We start from the raw sequence: 13,628 nt of genomic DNA on the forward strand, positions 1-13,628 counted from the left end.
CCACGCCTGCCAGCAGCTTTTTGCCTCTCTCTTGCCCTTATTTTTGCCTAGATCTTACTCAAGTTCTCCGTCTTCAAAACCCCACTCTAATCCCAGCACCCGGGAGGCAGAGGCAGGTGGATCGCTGTGAGTTCGAGGCCAGCCTGGTCTACAAAGAGAGTCCAGGACAGCCAAAACCCTGTCTCGAAACACAAAACAAAAAAGATGCCTTCTTCAGAGAAGAACCTTTACATTAACCCCAGACAACCTGACCACCCTATTTCTTTTATGGTTTTTGTGTTCTTTTTTTGTTTTTCCAGACAAGGTTTCTCTCTGTGTAGCCTTGGCTGTCCTGGCCCTCGCTCTGTAGACCAAGCTGGCCTCGAACTCACAGAGATCCACCTGCCTCAGCCTCCCAAGTGCTGGAATTAAAGGCATGCGACACTACGCCCAGCGGTTTATGTTCTTTTACTGGACTAAGTTAAGTTTCATCCTGTACACCTATTACAGAAGCAATTATAATAAAATACACATTGTGTCCAAAGATACTTTTGAATCCCTGTGTGGAACCAGAGCCAGCACATCCAGGCCAGTTAGTACGGTGCACATTGTGAGGACTATACGGTGTCCACTGAAGGACAAATAAGTGTAGCGATAGGATCTCGGCAGGTTCGAGGGCTGCCTGGCCTATATCGCGAGTTCTTGGCTAGCCAGGGTTATGTGGAGCCCCCGTCTCAACAAAACAGTAACAACAAATAGACCAGCGAGAATAGTGCTGCTCTCTTAGGTTGCAAGGGCCTGCAACCTACGAGTTAATTAGCTTAGTTCCTCAATCCCAGTGGTTTGAACTGCGTGTCCCTCCTCCCCATAGGAAGTGGCTAACAACCAAGACAGTATCCTTTTTCTGCACTAGAGATTTGCCAGCCTGTGCCTTACAACCACGCCTGGCTCTGCCTTCCCTCTTAAAGCAGCACTGCTCCTACAAGAGGTGCCTGTTCCTCGCTGCCAGTCTCCAAATTTCTGGGAAGCTCGCGACCTAGAGATGGAAAATGAGATGGAAAAAGGAGCACTTAAGGCCAAACTGACACTCAAGCCTCTGTGTTAAGCCACAGACTTAAACCCAACACGTATGCAGAAAGGCAAATTACAAACACGCTCTCAACCACACACACGTGCACGCCCAGCCCCACGGAAGCACACGCGCATGCCCGTGGGCCCGCGCGAAGCCACTTAGTTTTCCCTCTGTTCTAAATGCCCCCATTCTAGACCCACTCGGCCCAGCCTGGCATCCCCGGCACTGGGCAGGTTTTGCAGGTCAGCCCTGGCCTGGGGGAAGCGTGTTTCTTCGTGGGGGGAGGGGGGAGGGGAGGCCCTTCCCACCCGGGCGGAAGCGGCGCGCGCCGGCCGGGCAGACTTAGCTCTCGTCCTGGGAACATCTGGACAGAGCTGGGAGGGGCGCGCACCCAGGGTGAGCTTGGATTGGCTGCGCGGGAGGAGGGAGGCAGGGTCTGGGCGAGGGGCGGGGCTCATTGGCCCCTTTAAAGCCTTGACATCAAGAGGCGGCTCCGGTACCCCCCTTTCTCTGCCCCCCCCTCGCCCGCCCGCCCCCGAGATGCAGCCATGGACCCTGTGGACCAGGCCTGCGGAGCTCAGCACCTGATTTCGGTAAGTTCAGGCCTGTTTGGCGTTTAACGGGCTGTGAGGTGGGGGGAGCCGTACGCCCCGGGCGGGGGCCGCGGGGTGTGGAGTGAAAGGCTCTCGTGGCAGCTTTGGCTTGAAGGAGCAGCGAGGCTTCCGGCCCACACCTCGACGCCTTGCCGGTCCCTCCCGCCCTACTCTCCCTGGAGGGGTCCTGTTGTGACTTTGTCCACCCCCACCCCACCCCCTCCCGCCCCCTGCGCCATCCCTCGCGCACACTCGGTGGCCCCGGAAGGGAAACTTTCGGGAGTGGGGGGATGTTCCGGTGGCGGGTCTCCCTCCCTCTTTGAAAGCACTGACCTTGCCCCCACTGCGCATCCCACCCTACCCGTATCCCACGGTCCCGGTACCGTTTAGCCGTGCTGGGTTGCGGAGGGAGGGGGCTCTCTCCAAAGCGCAGGCGCAGACTGGTGCCTGGGGCGCCCCTTCGCACTCCTTGCAGTCCCTGTGGCCCGGGGCTGTAGGGCGTGGGGGAGGCGGGGAAAGGCGGAGTGACCGGGTCTTGGGAACAGCCCTGCTGAGGCTCTGAGGGGCTATGGGATGGAGGGAACCCGACCGACAGGGTGCTCGTTGAATAGAGGCTGAGCGAAGGAGAGGGTTGGGCTGGAGCGAGGACCCGCAGCCCCGACTGAAAAGGCTTTTTGGTTTTTGGCTGGGGTGCCAAAATAATGCAGAGAATTTATTTGTGCCTGACATTCCCTTGGTTTTAGCAAGCCCAGGAAAGCGGCTGTTGGGACCCCAACTCCCTCATCCTGGGCGGAAGGCTCCTCTTGTCTCTCTAGCCCTGGCGCTGTCCCAAGGGCGCAGAAGGCCTTCACCTCATTGGGGCTCAATCAAACCCATCCAGCCTGCCCAGCAGCTGCTTTTTAAAGACCGGCCTTCCTCAGGAGCCGGAGATCTTATAGGCTTCAGGGCTTCCTTAGCTTTAGAGGCAATTTCTTGGTTTCCCTCTCCACGGGCGCTCTCTCTCCCCTTCTCCAGTGGGCCCTTCTGCTTAAACACAATTGTCAGCCAGAGGAAGTGGTTGGAGGCAGAGGCCAGGGACCAGGACTGGCTTGAGGACCCGCGGGGAAGGAATCCCTAACTATTGTGTGCTCAGGCCTTCGAGGGGAAGTGAGCATTGCACAATTGCTTTGTTGTACACCCTCTTTTATCCTACTGGACCCCCGCCCCCACCGATCCCCCATATGACCTCTCGGAGTTTTGAGCCCCATTCCCAGTGTGAGATGAGTGGGGTTTCTTGTCTAGGGAAGTATTCCCCGCATGGATCGTTGGGATTTGTTTGCAGTGCCTGCAGTCTGTGCCTAAGGTGTCTTTGGGTCTATAGTGTTCTCCTCCTGGAGCCTTTGGGAGAGAGGAAAGGTCTGGATGGGGTGGGGTGGGGGTAGGGGCTGCTGTCCTGGGCTGTAGACTAGAGTGATGTACTCTGTCCGTCACAAGGTGGAGAGCATCTGTGTATACTCTTGAGTTGCTGCCAGGGTGGCCAGAGGCAGGAGCTCTGGGCTCTGTGACCTTGAGCGAGTTAGTTTGCTTCTATTGGGTACAATTTCCTTCATCTTCAAAACTCAGCTGTAGGACCAGAAAGATCTAAAATTCCCTCCCACTGGGAGGTGACTCAAGATGGGGGTCAGGGGGAGGAAGGTCTTCCAGCAGGGTGCCTCCATTAAGAGAGCTGGAACACTGGACCACAGTTGGTCAGGATTTGAATTTTGGATGGGGAGAAACAGAACCCGGTTCTGCCTTGTGAATACTCCTTTTCTGCTGGCCCTGGTGCCTTGGGGGATGAACTCCTCCTGCTGGCTCAGGTTCAGCCCACCCATCTGGGAGAGACGTCCTGACTGGGCCAGTCTTTGAGTTGGGTCTTTGGGGAGGGAGGGGTTAAGAGAGGAGGAGGCAGCCCAGGGCTGGCGGGGCAGGCAGATTCCCAGCTGTTAGGACTTGTTTTCCCTGACGTGAGCCAGGGCGCCCGGCACAGTCATCCACCCCTCTTGTGGGGAGGGGGCAAGGAGGGCCCCACGGCTGGTGCCTAGCCTACCTGCTGGCTCTACACACTGCACCTCTGTACTCACCCCAGCTCCCAAGCAGCAAGGAGCAGCTGCCACTGGCCTGCTTCCCCCCACCCCCCCCTCAGCCCCCGCTCCTCTCTGAGGTAGGGATTTCTCAGGACTCTGGCGCTCCAGGTTAGGGCTTGCTTCCCAGCCCAAGAGCCAGAAGGCTTCTTCTTTGTTTTCATCCTTGGTCTCCCAGGTGAAGAGGAACACTGTAGGAGAGTGTGGTGGTTAAAAAAGGCCCTGGAATTTCTCCTGCATTGCCGTTCACCCTGTCAGCTCTCTTAGGTCCGGGGGAGCCCTCTAGCCACAGTTCTGCCAGCCCGTGTGAGTGGAGGTTCAGCAGACAGTTTGCCTGTTGGAGCCTAAGAAACCTCCTCCACAGTCATGAAGCCCTTGAAATGGATAATGGGAGCTCCCACGGAGGTCAGTTTCCCAGAAAGCAGTTATTGGTGGAGTTCCTGTCAGAGTGAAGGGCGCAGCTGTTGCTAGGCAGACGCAGCAATCCCAGCTTGAGGAATGGCTCTGAGGCTGGCCAGCCCGGGGCCCTGTGATGATGTGCAGACCTGAACTGTGTCTCTCAGAACAGGTGCTCTTTCTCACCTCTGCCCCGCCTCCCTCTGCCCCCACGCCCCACCCCCACCTCTCCCCCAAGTACCCTCGCTACCACTGTCTGCTGTCTGCCTTGACAACCCCGTGCCCGAACTTGGCCTGCTCCTCCAGCCTGTCTGGCTGCGCTAATGGACTGATTGGATTTTCTATACTTGGAGTTTGAAGTTGGTTTTTTTTTATTGAACATGCAAATTTATGTAAATCAACCTGAGATCTGCCACTGCATCAAAACAATATAGAGCTTCCACAGGCTGGGAGGAATCTGAGAGAAAATCCAGTCCAAGGCCCACCTTCAAGTTAAAACTGGGGAAACTGAGCTGGGCATAGTGGGCCGCTCCCTTAATCCCAACACTCAGGAGGCAGAGGCAGGTGGATCTCTGTGACTGTGAGGCCAGCCTATGGTTTCTACACAGTGAGTTTCAGGATAGCAGGAGCTCCTTGTCTCAACACCCCCACCCCCACCCCCACCCCCACCCCCACCCCCACCTGGATAGCTACTTAGAGCATTAGCCTAGGGTTCCCCAAGGGCACCTCTGGTCAGCTTTCTAGCTGGCTGAAGCAAAACTTAGAATCCCCTAGAACAAAACCTCGAATGCCCTGGACCGTGTGCTGGAGCACCAGAGGACCTGACCATTGGTGGCTTCCGGCCTTGGCCTGTCGGGTTTTATTTGTTCCTAGCATTGGCACAGTGCCAGGCACACAGTAGGCTATAAGCGCTCCTGCGGAATCTTCTTCTCTGCTACCCTAGTTTGAGCTCTCATGGCTTCCCTCCTTCGATACCAGTGGGAAAGGTCCACTGTGAGTTCCTGCCTGCCTTCTTGACTATCAGGCTACCCAGGCATCCTCTGCCGCGTCCCATAGGAGCGAGCACACGAGGCTTGCTGTGGGATGAGCTCACAAGTTGAACACCATGGCTGTCCTGGACTCACTCTGTGTAGGCCAGGCTGGCTTTGAACTCACAGTGAGTGATCCGCCTGCCTCTGCCTCCCAAGTGTTGGGATTAAAGGCGTGGGCCACCCCTGCCCGGCTCCCAAGAGAGTTTTTCAGTGACATTTCCCCCTGTTCTGGGGACTGAACCCAGGGCCTTATAAACACCAGGCCCCGAGCTATAGTTGCGAGTCTCCCCACTTATTGACTTGCTTAGATCCCCACGCCCAGCTGCCAGTTGCCCCACTCCTCTTCCTATACTGGGTGATGTGGAACTGTCTGGACCACCGAGCCCTCTCCTACCCTGAGCACACTTCAGGGATGCTTCAGGCAGCTGCTGGCCTGCTTCCCTGTTCTCCAGGAGAGTGGAGCAGGGGCTCAAGGACAAAGGGGTGCCCACCTGGTCCTGCCGCAGCCTTGTGGGTGAGCCTGGGACACATATCACCTGTTTCCCAGCCCACCTCTGGAGTGAATGCGCCTGCCCTTGGTGTCTTCCCAAACCTACAGGGGGTGGAGCCAACACCTCCAGTTCCCAGTGCCCAGCAGAGCTCTCAGCACGTGGACCTTGCTTCCACTGGAGCAAGATCCTTCTCCCTGGGCCTCAGTTTCCCAGCAAGGGCTCATGAATTAATAACACATCACCGTTTGGGGTGTGGCACCCGCTCCGTAATTACCGTTTTTCTCAGCTCTGGGAGTTACTCACATGAAAGAAGTCTGAGGAGGCCCAGGCTGTTATTAAGGTGAGTTGTCATTGCTGTTATTTCTAAAGACCTAGTGGGTGCTTAGAAGAACCTGGTTAGGCACAGCTGAGCCTTGTGCTGCTGTTCCTTCAGCTCTTGGCGCTTGGCAGTACGCAACTAAGCTTTTTACTTAAAAAAAAAAAAAAAATTACAGGGCCAGAGATGCAAACCCTGTAAAGAGCTTAGAAAGCCTTGGTTCCATCTAGAGCACTGGTTTTGGTTTTCAAACAAAACAAAACAAAAACAGCTCTTTTGAAAGGAAGGGGAATCTCGTTGGTGTTGCTGTAGTATTGCTGCCTGCAGGGCCCCAGCGCTAGACACCTCCCTCCCCCCAGGTCTGCACTTCTCTTCCATCTCAGCCTAAATTTGCTTCTGGCCCCTAGGGGCAAGCTGTGAAGGACCCTAGGACACCTGGGGAGTCCTGGGGCTCTGTGGGTGGGTGGGGGACAGCTAAGTTTCCAAAGGCAGATTTCACTTGACACAAGTTGGGTTGATATGGGGGCTATAATTGGTCGCTTTTGAGACACACCCCCTAGAAACTGCCCCCAGGCCGTTTCCAGCAGTCATTTGCTGGAGTCCAGCTGACTCAAAAGTCTCCCGTGGACCAACCTCCTATCTCTTAGGTCCAAAGTTGTATGCGGAGGGAGGTGGGCGTGTCTGCTTTTCCCACCATTGACTAGACCTTGCTGCCTTCCCAAGGTTTGAAACCTGTGGTTGGAATGACCTATTCACAGAGGTCACCTAAGGCCATCAGAAAAGAAAACACACATGTTACATTACCATTCATAAGGACTGGAGAGATGACTCAGCAGTTAAGAGCACTGGCTGCTCTTCCAGAGGTCCTGAGTTCAATTCCCAGCACCCAACATGGTGGCTCACAGTTGATTACAGTAGCAAAACTGCTGATATGAAGTAGCAATGAAAATAACTCGTTGGAACTGGGTGTGGTGGCGCATGCCTTTTATCCCAGCACTCGGGAGGCAGAGGCCAGCCTGGTCTACAAAGTGAGTCCAGGATGGCCAAGGCTACATAGAGAAACCCTGTCTGGGGGGGGGGCGGAGAGAAAAGAAAAGAAAACATAACTCGGGCTGGAGAGATGGCTCAGTGGTTAAGAGCACGGACTGTTCTTCCAGAGGTCATGAGTTCAACTCCCAGCAACCACGTGGTGACTCACAGCGATCTATATTGTGATCTGATGCCTCCTCTGGCCTGCAGGTGTACATGCAGCAGAGCTCTGTATACATAATAATAAATAAATCTTTAAAAAACAAAACAAAAAAAAACCCCATAACTCTTTGATGGGGTCATCACAAAGTGAGGAGCTGTATTAAAGGGTCTCAGCCTTAGGAAGGTTGAGAACCACTGGTCTAGTTAGAACACAGCTCTTACTTGGTTACAAGAAGCTCTTGACAGTTTCTGAGTAGTGGTGCTGCTGGCCCACACCACAGATGGGGGTGGGGGATGGTGGGGAGGGGTGTAAAAGCCCCAGGCCTCGGTGCCCCATGGTCAGTGTTCCCCATACATTGCCTCGCCTACCCCTGGCATGCTTTCTCTACCTACCGTACAGGGATAGAGATGAGTACAGCCGGGAGAAGCTTTAGAACATTGTTAGCTGTCATGATGCTGCAGGCCTGTGATTCCAGCAAGACTGTCTCAAAACGACACCTGCTCAGGCAGCTTTTCAGATTGGTTTGTTGTTGTTGTTGTTTTGAAACAAGTGATCACTCTGTAGCTCAGGCTAGCCCCCTGGAACTCACTATGTAACCCAAAATGGCTTTTAATTTGCAGTAAACCTCCCAAGAAGTGGGATTACACCTGTAAACTACTCTCTGTTCGGATTTATTTTTGCAGTGCCAGTGACTGGACCCAGGGACTTAAGAACACATCCCGCCAGGCGTGGTGGCGCACGCCTTTAGTCCCAACACTTGGAAGGCAGAGGCAGGCGGATCTCTGTGAGTTTGAGGCCAGCTTGGTCTACAAAGGGAGACCAGACCAACCAAGGCTACACAGAGAAATTCTGTCTCAAAAACAAAAACAAAAAACGCGCATCCCAGACAAGGGCTGTACTCCCATGCCACATCCACAGACTCCATGTAGCCCTGGCTGTCCTATAACTCTATAGACTGTGCTGGCCTCGAACTCAAGAGCTCTGTCTGCCTCTGCCTCCCAAATCCTGGGTTAAAGCCTTGGACCCAACCTCAGATTCCTTCTAACACTTCAAGAGTTATTTTAGCTAGGCACGGTGAAACATGCCGTTAATCCTGGCACTCTTGAGCTTGACGCCAGCATGGCCTACATAATGGGGTTACAGAGTGAGACCTGTCTCAAAAACTATTTTTTTTTTTAGAGCAGGTATTACCTAGCTCTGTGCGAGGATTATAGCATAAGAGGTGTGGGCTATATTTGCAGCTTGGAGGTTTTTGTTTCTTTTTTTCTTCTTTTTGTTTTTCAAGACAGATTTTCTCTGTGTAGCTAACAGCTTTTTTCTTTGTAGCTTTGGCTGTCCTGGAACTTGCTCTGTAGACCAGGCTAGCCTCAGGCTCACAGAGATCCGCCTGCCTCTGCCTCCCCAAATGATGAGATTAAAGGCGTGCGCCACCACTGCCCAGCCTAGAGTTTTATTTTTCACTCGATTCCCCCCCCCCACCTCCAACATACACACGAAACTGAAAAACCAAAATGGTTTTTAAAAAGGCATACAGCAAGAACTACTACTCACGGTCATCCCACTGTCTCAGAGCCTCTTACTGTTTTTTCACGTCAGGATCTGGCTGGCTTGTTTTTCTGAGTGTCACACCCTGGTGTGTTAGGCAAACCCTCTACTGCTGAGCAGTATCTCCCACTTGTTTTTCTTCTTTCCTCCTTTCTTTCTTTCCTTCTTTCTTTTCTTTTTTGAGGAAGGACCTCACCATGTCGCCAGTCTATCCTGACCCGGAACCGTCCCGCCTCGGCTCTCCACGTGTTAGAATTACAGCCACAGACAGTTATTTCTGACGGCTTTGTAGGCTGAGGAGGACAAGATCGGGCTTGTGGGACGGACGTTCTCGAAGACAAAGTCTTCTCTTTGTATTCTCCGTGCTAGAAAGCACCTAGAGGTTCCTCTAGAAGTTACACAGATGAAAGATGAAAGCGGTCTCAAGAGCCAGGCTGTAATTAGGCCTCTGTGTTTTTGTTTTTGTTCTTGTTCAAGACAGATCTCACACTGTATTCCAGGCTGACCTTGAACCTGAACTTTGGTAATATTTCTCTCTCTGTCCCTGAGCGTTGGGGTTACGGGCACTGAGCCACCACAGCCAGCTGCCGGCCTCTTTTTTTAAGGGCACTAGTTTCATCCTAGACACCACCCCAACAACATCATCTCTCAGTGACCCCGGCTCCTCATAGCATCACCATGAAAGTGAGGCTTTCCTGGGGAGTGGTTTCCAGATATTCCAGACATAGCACCCATCTCAGGCCCCTCATGTGCAGCCCCTACGGGCTTGTCACACACCATATACACGTACTGAATTATGGTACTGTACCCCATAAGTCATTACAAGCCTATGTCAGTTTTAAAGAAAAGGCATGTTCTGGAAGAGTAAGTCCTCCCGGGGCCTGCCTCGGCTTGGTGAGTGTTCATGTGAGCAGAGGCGCGTGCCGAGCTGTGTGGCTGGGCACTGCTGGAGGCAGACGCCCGGCTAAGGATGGAGATGCGCAGCGCGTGAGCTGGAGGGCTGCCTTTCACAGCCTGCCTCTGCACTGCTCCCCTCTCCACTTCCCAAGTGTGGGGACGTCCGAGGCCCTTGAGTTCTTATGTGTCCAAGGCAGAGCCTTCCTCTTCGTCTGCCGGGTGGTGTTAACAGTGCCTCCTAGCCTTCTCCTGACCCTGGCCTGCACCTTCTGTTTTCTCAACCCTGGGCCCACTGTTCTCCCAAAGCTGAAACCTGCTTTCCCTCCAGCGGCTGACGGGAAGTTTGGGGGTGTCTGCCTCTCGTTTCCTGTGTAGACAGCATCTCACTTCCTGCACCCCCTCCCCAGAAGAAGGCTAACACTCTTGGCTCTGCTGTCCCTTCCTCTCCTCCCCCACTGCTTTCCTGGAAAGCCTTCAGGCCTTGAGAACAGTAGCATCAAAGAAAGCTGCCGAGTCCCCCCAAAAAAGGCACCGCGAGCGCCACAGAGGCCACAGCAGCGTCCTCCCGAGGCCAGGAGGCTGTAACCAACCACAGACCTTCCCACCATACCGGCCTTCTGTGCCCTGCTGGCAGAAATGTGGACGAGATATCACTCCCAGTTTACAGAGTAAAATCGAGGCCAGAGGAGGGTGTGGCCTTTCTCAGCCTCTGCTCGGGTCAGCTCTAGCCAGAGTCAGAATCCATTTGTAGGCAGAAGGGAAAGAGCAAACACTGGGAGCTTGCCGGTGAAATAGACTCCGTCTCCTCCGGGGCTGAGCTGGCTGCTTAGGAGGGGCATCTGGCCTTGACCTGCTGGAGCTGCCTGGGTGCAGTAGCCCTGCCAGAGGCTGCTCCCTTTAGAAAGAGACCTAGGAACAGAGCTCGGACCAGTGGGTGCTGGGGTCAAGTGTGGGGATCTGGGAAGGTACCTGACTGCATCTCTGGGACTATGGGTGAGCCTGAACAGCCAGCCCAGCGGTCATCCAGGCTCCGTCACTAGCTAAGAGAGGTTAGCCATGGCTTGTCCTACCAGTTAGCTCTGCTGTCACCTCCAGGGGCCTCTGCCTCTGACCTTCCTGAAATGCACAGCACGTGTCTCCAGTCACACCCGGTCTCTCCCCACCCTCTTTAATGTGTGTTTGGTGAGTGCCTGTGTGTGTAGGTAACATGTTCCTAAGGCAGAAGACACTGGTGGTCTGTCTGTCCTGCTCTGTCCCCTTCCCTTGAGACGGGGGTCTCCCACTGAACCTGGAGCTCACTGCTTCTGCCTGGTCTGGCCAATGAGCTCCTGAGATTCACCTGTCTCTACTCTCTCCATGCTGGGGTTACGAGTAGAGGTGGCCATGTTGGCTTTTATGTGTGTATTGGGGTTGCGAACATAGATCCTAGTGAGTGAGCTGCAGCAAACACTCTCCCTCTCCCACGTCAGTCTCTTAAAAAATGATGGCTCCTGCCCAGGGATGAGAGAAGAGTTAGTGTCTGCCCTGGGTCACCTTTGGGTACCCTCAGGTCTAGCTGCACCGAGCCGTTCTGTTTGCACGTGCACCCAACTCTTCCTGCCTCCTTTCTTCTGTATGTGCGCTTCTGCTGCCTAGGCGAACAAAATCAACAAATGAAATAAGCGTGCTTTACGGGGCGTGAGATACGGTGCTTTTTGTGGGGTTTGTTGTTTGGTTTGGATTGGGTTTTGGTGTTTTTCAGATAGAGTCTCTGTGTTTAGCTCTATGAAGCCGTCCATGGTCAGGTCCTCTGGTGCTCCAGCATGTGGTCCAGGGCATTTGAGGTTTCGTTCTAAGGGATTCTAGAAAGCTGAGCAGAGGCAGCGCCTGGGGAACCCTAGGCTAATGCTCTAAGAAGCGATCTAGCTTTAAGAACAACAGCTCTCTCTGAATAGGAAACTAAGACAGAATAGCAGCGTGTAAGGCCAGAGGCCAGAGGCCGGAGCCCCACAGTGGACACTCACTGCCACCAGAGGCCAGAGGCCGGAGCCCCACAGTGGACACTCACTGCCACCAGAGGCCAGAGGCCGGAGCCCCACAGTGGACACTCACTGCCACCAGAGGCCGGAGGCCCACGGTGGACACTCACTGCCACCAGAGGCCGGAGCCCCACGATGGACACTCACTGCCACCAGAGGCCAGAGGCTGGAGCCCCACAGTGGACACTCACTGCCATGTGACTCACTTCCTACTTGATTGTCAGTTTCCCCATTTGTGTGTGTAGTGGGGGCTGTTGAGACAGGGTCTCACTATGTAGCCCTGTCTGTCCTAAAACTCACTCTGTAGATCAGTCTGCCTCTGCCTCCCAAATGCTGGGATTAAAAGCGTGTGCCACTGCTGCCACTACCACCACCCAGTTTATATTTTTGTTTTGTTTTGAGTTGTTTTGTTTTGTTTTGTTTTTCGAGACAGGGTTTCTCTGTGTAGCCCAGGTTGTCCTGGACTCTCTTTGTAGACCAGGCTGGCCTTGAACTCACAGTGATCCACCTGCCTCTGCCTCCCAAGTGCTGGGATTAAAGGTGTGCGCCACTATGCCCTGTTTACATTATATATATATATATTTGTTTTTTTGTTTTTTGTTTTTTGTTTTTTTTTGAGACAGGGTTTCTCTGTGTAGCCTTGGCAGTCCTGGACTCGCTTTGTAGACCAGGCTAGCCTTGAACTCACAGTGATCCACCTGCCTCTGCCTCCTGAGTACATTATATTTTTTGCTGCTTGTGTTTTGCTGTTATAGTTGAACTTAGGGCCTGATGAATGCTAGGTAAGTGTGCACAGCCTCACTGTGTTATCCGGGCTAGCCTTAAACTCAGTCTACAGCTCAGAACGGCCTCGAGCCTCAAATCCTGCCTCCGTCTCCTGAATAGCTGAGATTACATGTCTGTGCCAGCAGGCCCAGCTCCACATGGTATAGTTTTGTATGCTTTCAGAGTTGCTAAATCAAGCTGATTAGCATAGCCTCCTGTGTGACTGACCCATCCTGACCCTGACTCCACTGTCCCATCCTCAAACCCTAGCCCCTGGTAACTGCCGTTTTACTCTGGACTCTATGAGGTCCACTGTTTTCAGTGTCATACAAAGGCGAGCGTGTGGCGGTTACCTCGTGCACCTGACTGACTTTGCATTTAAGGCGATGTCCTCCAGATTCTTCATGTTGCGGCAAGCGACAAGATTTCCTTCGTTTTAAAGACTGACTGGTAATCCAGCGTGCTGTGTGTCTTATTTGGCTTATCTTTCGAGTGTTTACTGATCCTGTATCCTGGCTACTGTGTCTGATGTGCAGTTAGTGTGTGTGTGTGTGTGTGTGTGTGTGTCTTTGGCTTACTGATTGCATGTGCTCTGGCTGTGTGCTCGGTAGTGGGGCTGCTGGGTCATGGGTTATTTCCGTGCCACTTTTCATTTTCACCTGCCGTACTCCCTCTTCTCCATCCATACAAGTGTTGGCTGCCACGTGTTTTCTTTCATCTTTTTGATAAAGCTGTGATGATATGGGGGATGATATCTCATCGTAGTTTTGATTTCGAGTTCCCTGGTTGGTAGTGACGCTGAGCTAGAAAAGTCATCTTAGGCCCTTTGTCCTTTTCTCCCCCGCCACAAGACAAGGTTTCTCTGTGTAGCCTTGGCTGTCCTAGGCTCACTCTGTAGACCAGGCTGGCCTCGAACTCAGATATCCACCTGCCTCTGCCTCCCGAGTGCTGGGATTAAAGGGGTGCACCACCACCACACAGCTGGTTAGATAATCTTAATGTATTACCTTCCAAAATATTAATTGCAAAGAGAATGTATAGGCCTTTGTGTTTGTTTTGGTTGTTGTTGCTGCTGCTGCTGTTACTGTTGCTGTTGTTGTTATTATTATTGTTGTTTAGAAACAGAGTCTCACCATGTAGACCAGGCTGGCTGCAAACTCACAGAGATCCACCTGCTTCTGTCTCAGACCCCAGGCTGAAGCAGGCTTTACATTTTTAAAATTTATTATTA

General features: G+C 53.2%; 1 protein-coding gene across 1 annotated transcript in view; it reads left to right on the plus strand.

Moving 5' to 3' along the window:
• Positions 1–1,444: 1,444 nt before the first annotated feature.
• The window catches only part of NCKAP5L (NCK associated protein 5 like), a 39,124-nt gene continuing 26,940 nt past the window's right edge, over positions 1,445–13,628 (plus strand). Inside the window, exon 1 of the mRNA XM_084803174.1 lies at positions 1,445–1,644. The gene's annotated coding sequence lies outside the window, so the exon portion shown is untranslated. The remainder of the gene's footprint in view (positions 1,645–13,628) is intronic.

The sequence above is a fragment of the Acomys minous genome, assembly GCF_964271855.1.
Source record: "Acomys minous genome assembly, chromosome: 12".
NCBI classification, from domain to species: Eukaryota; Metazoa; Chordata; class Mammalia; order Rodentia; family Muridae; genus Acomys; species Acomys minous.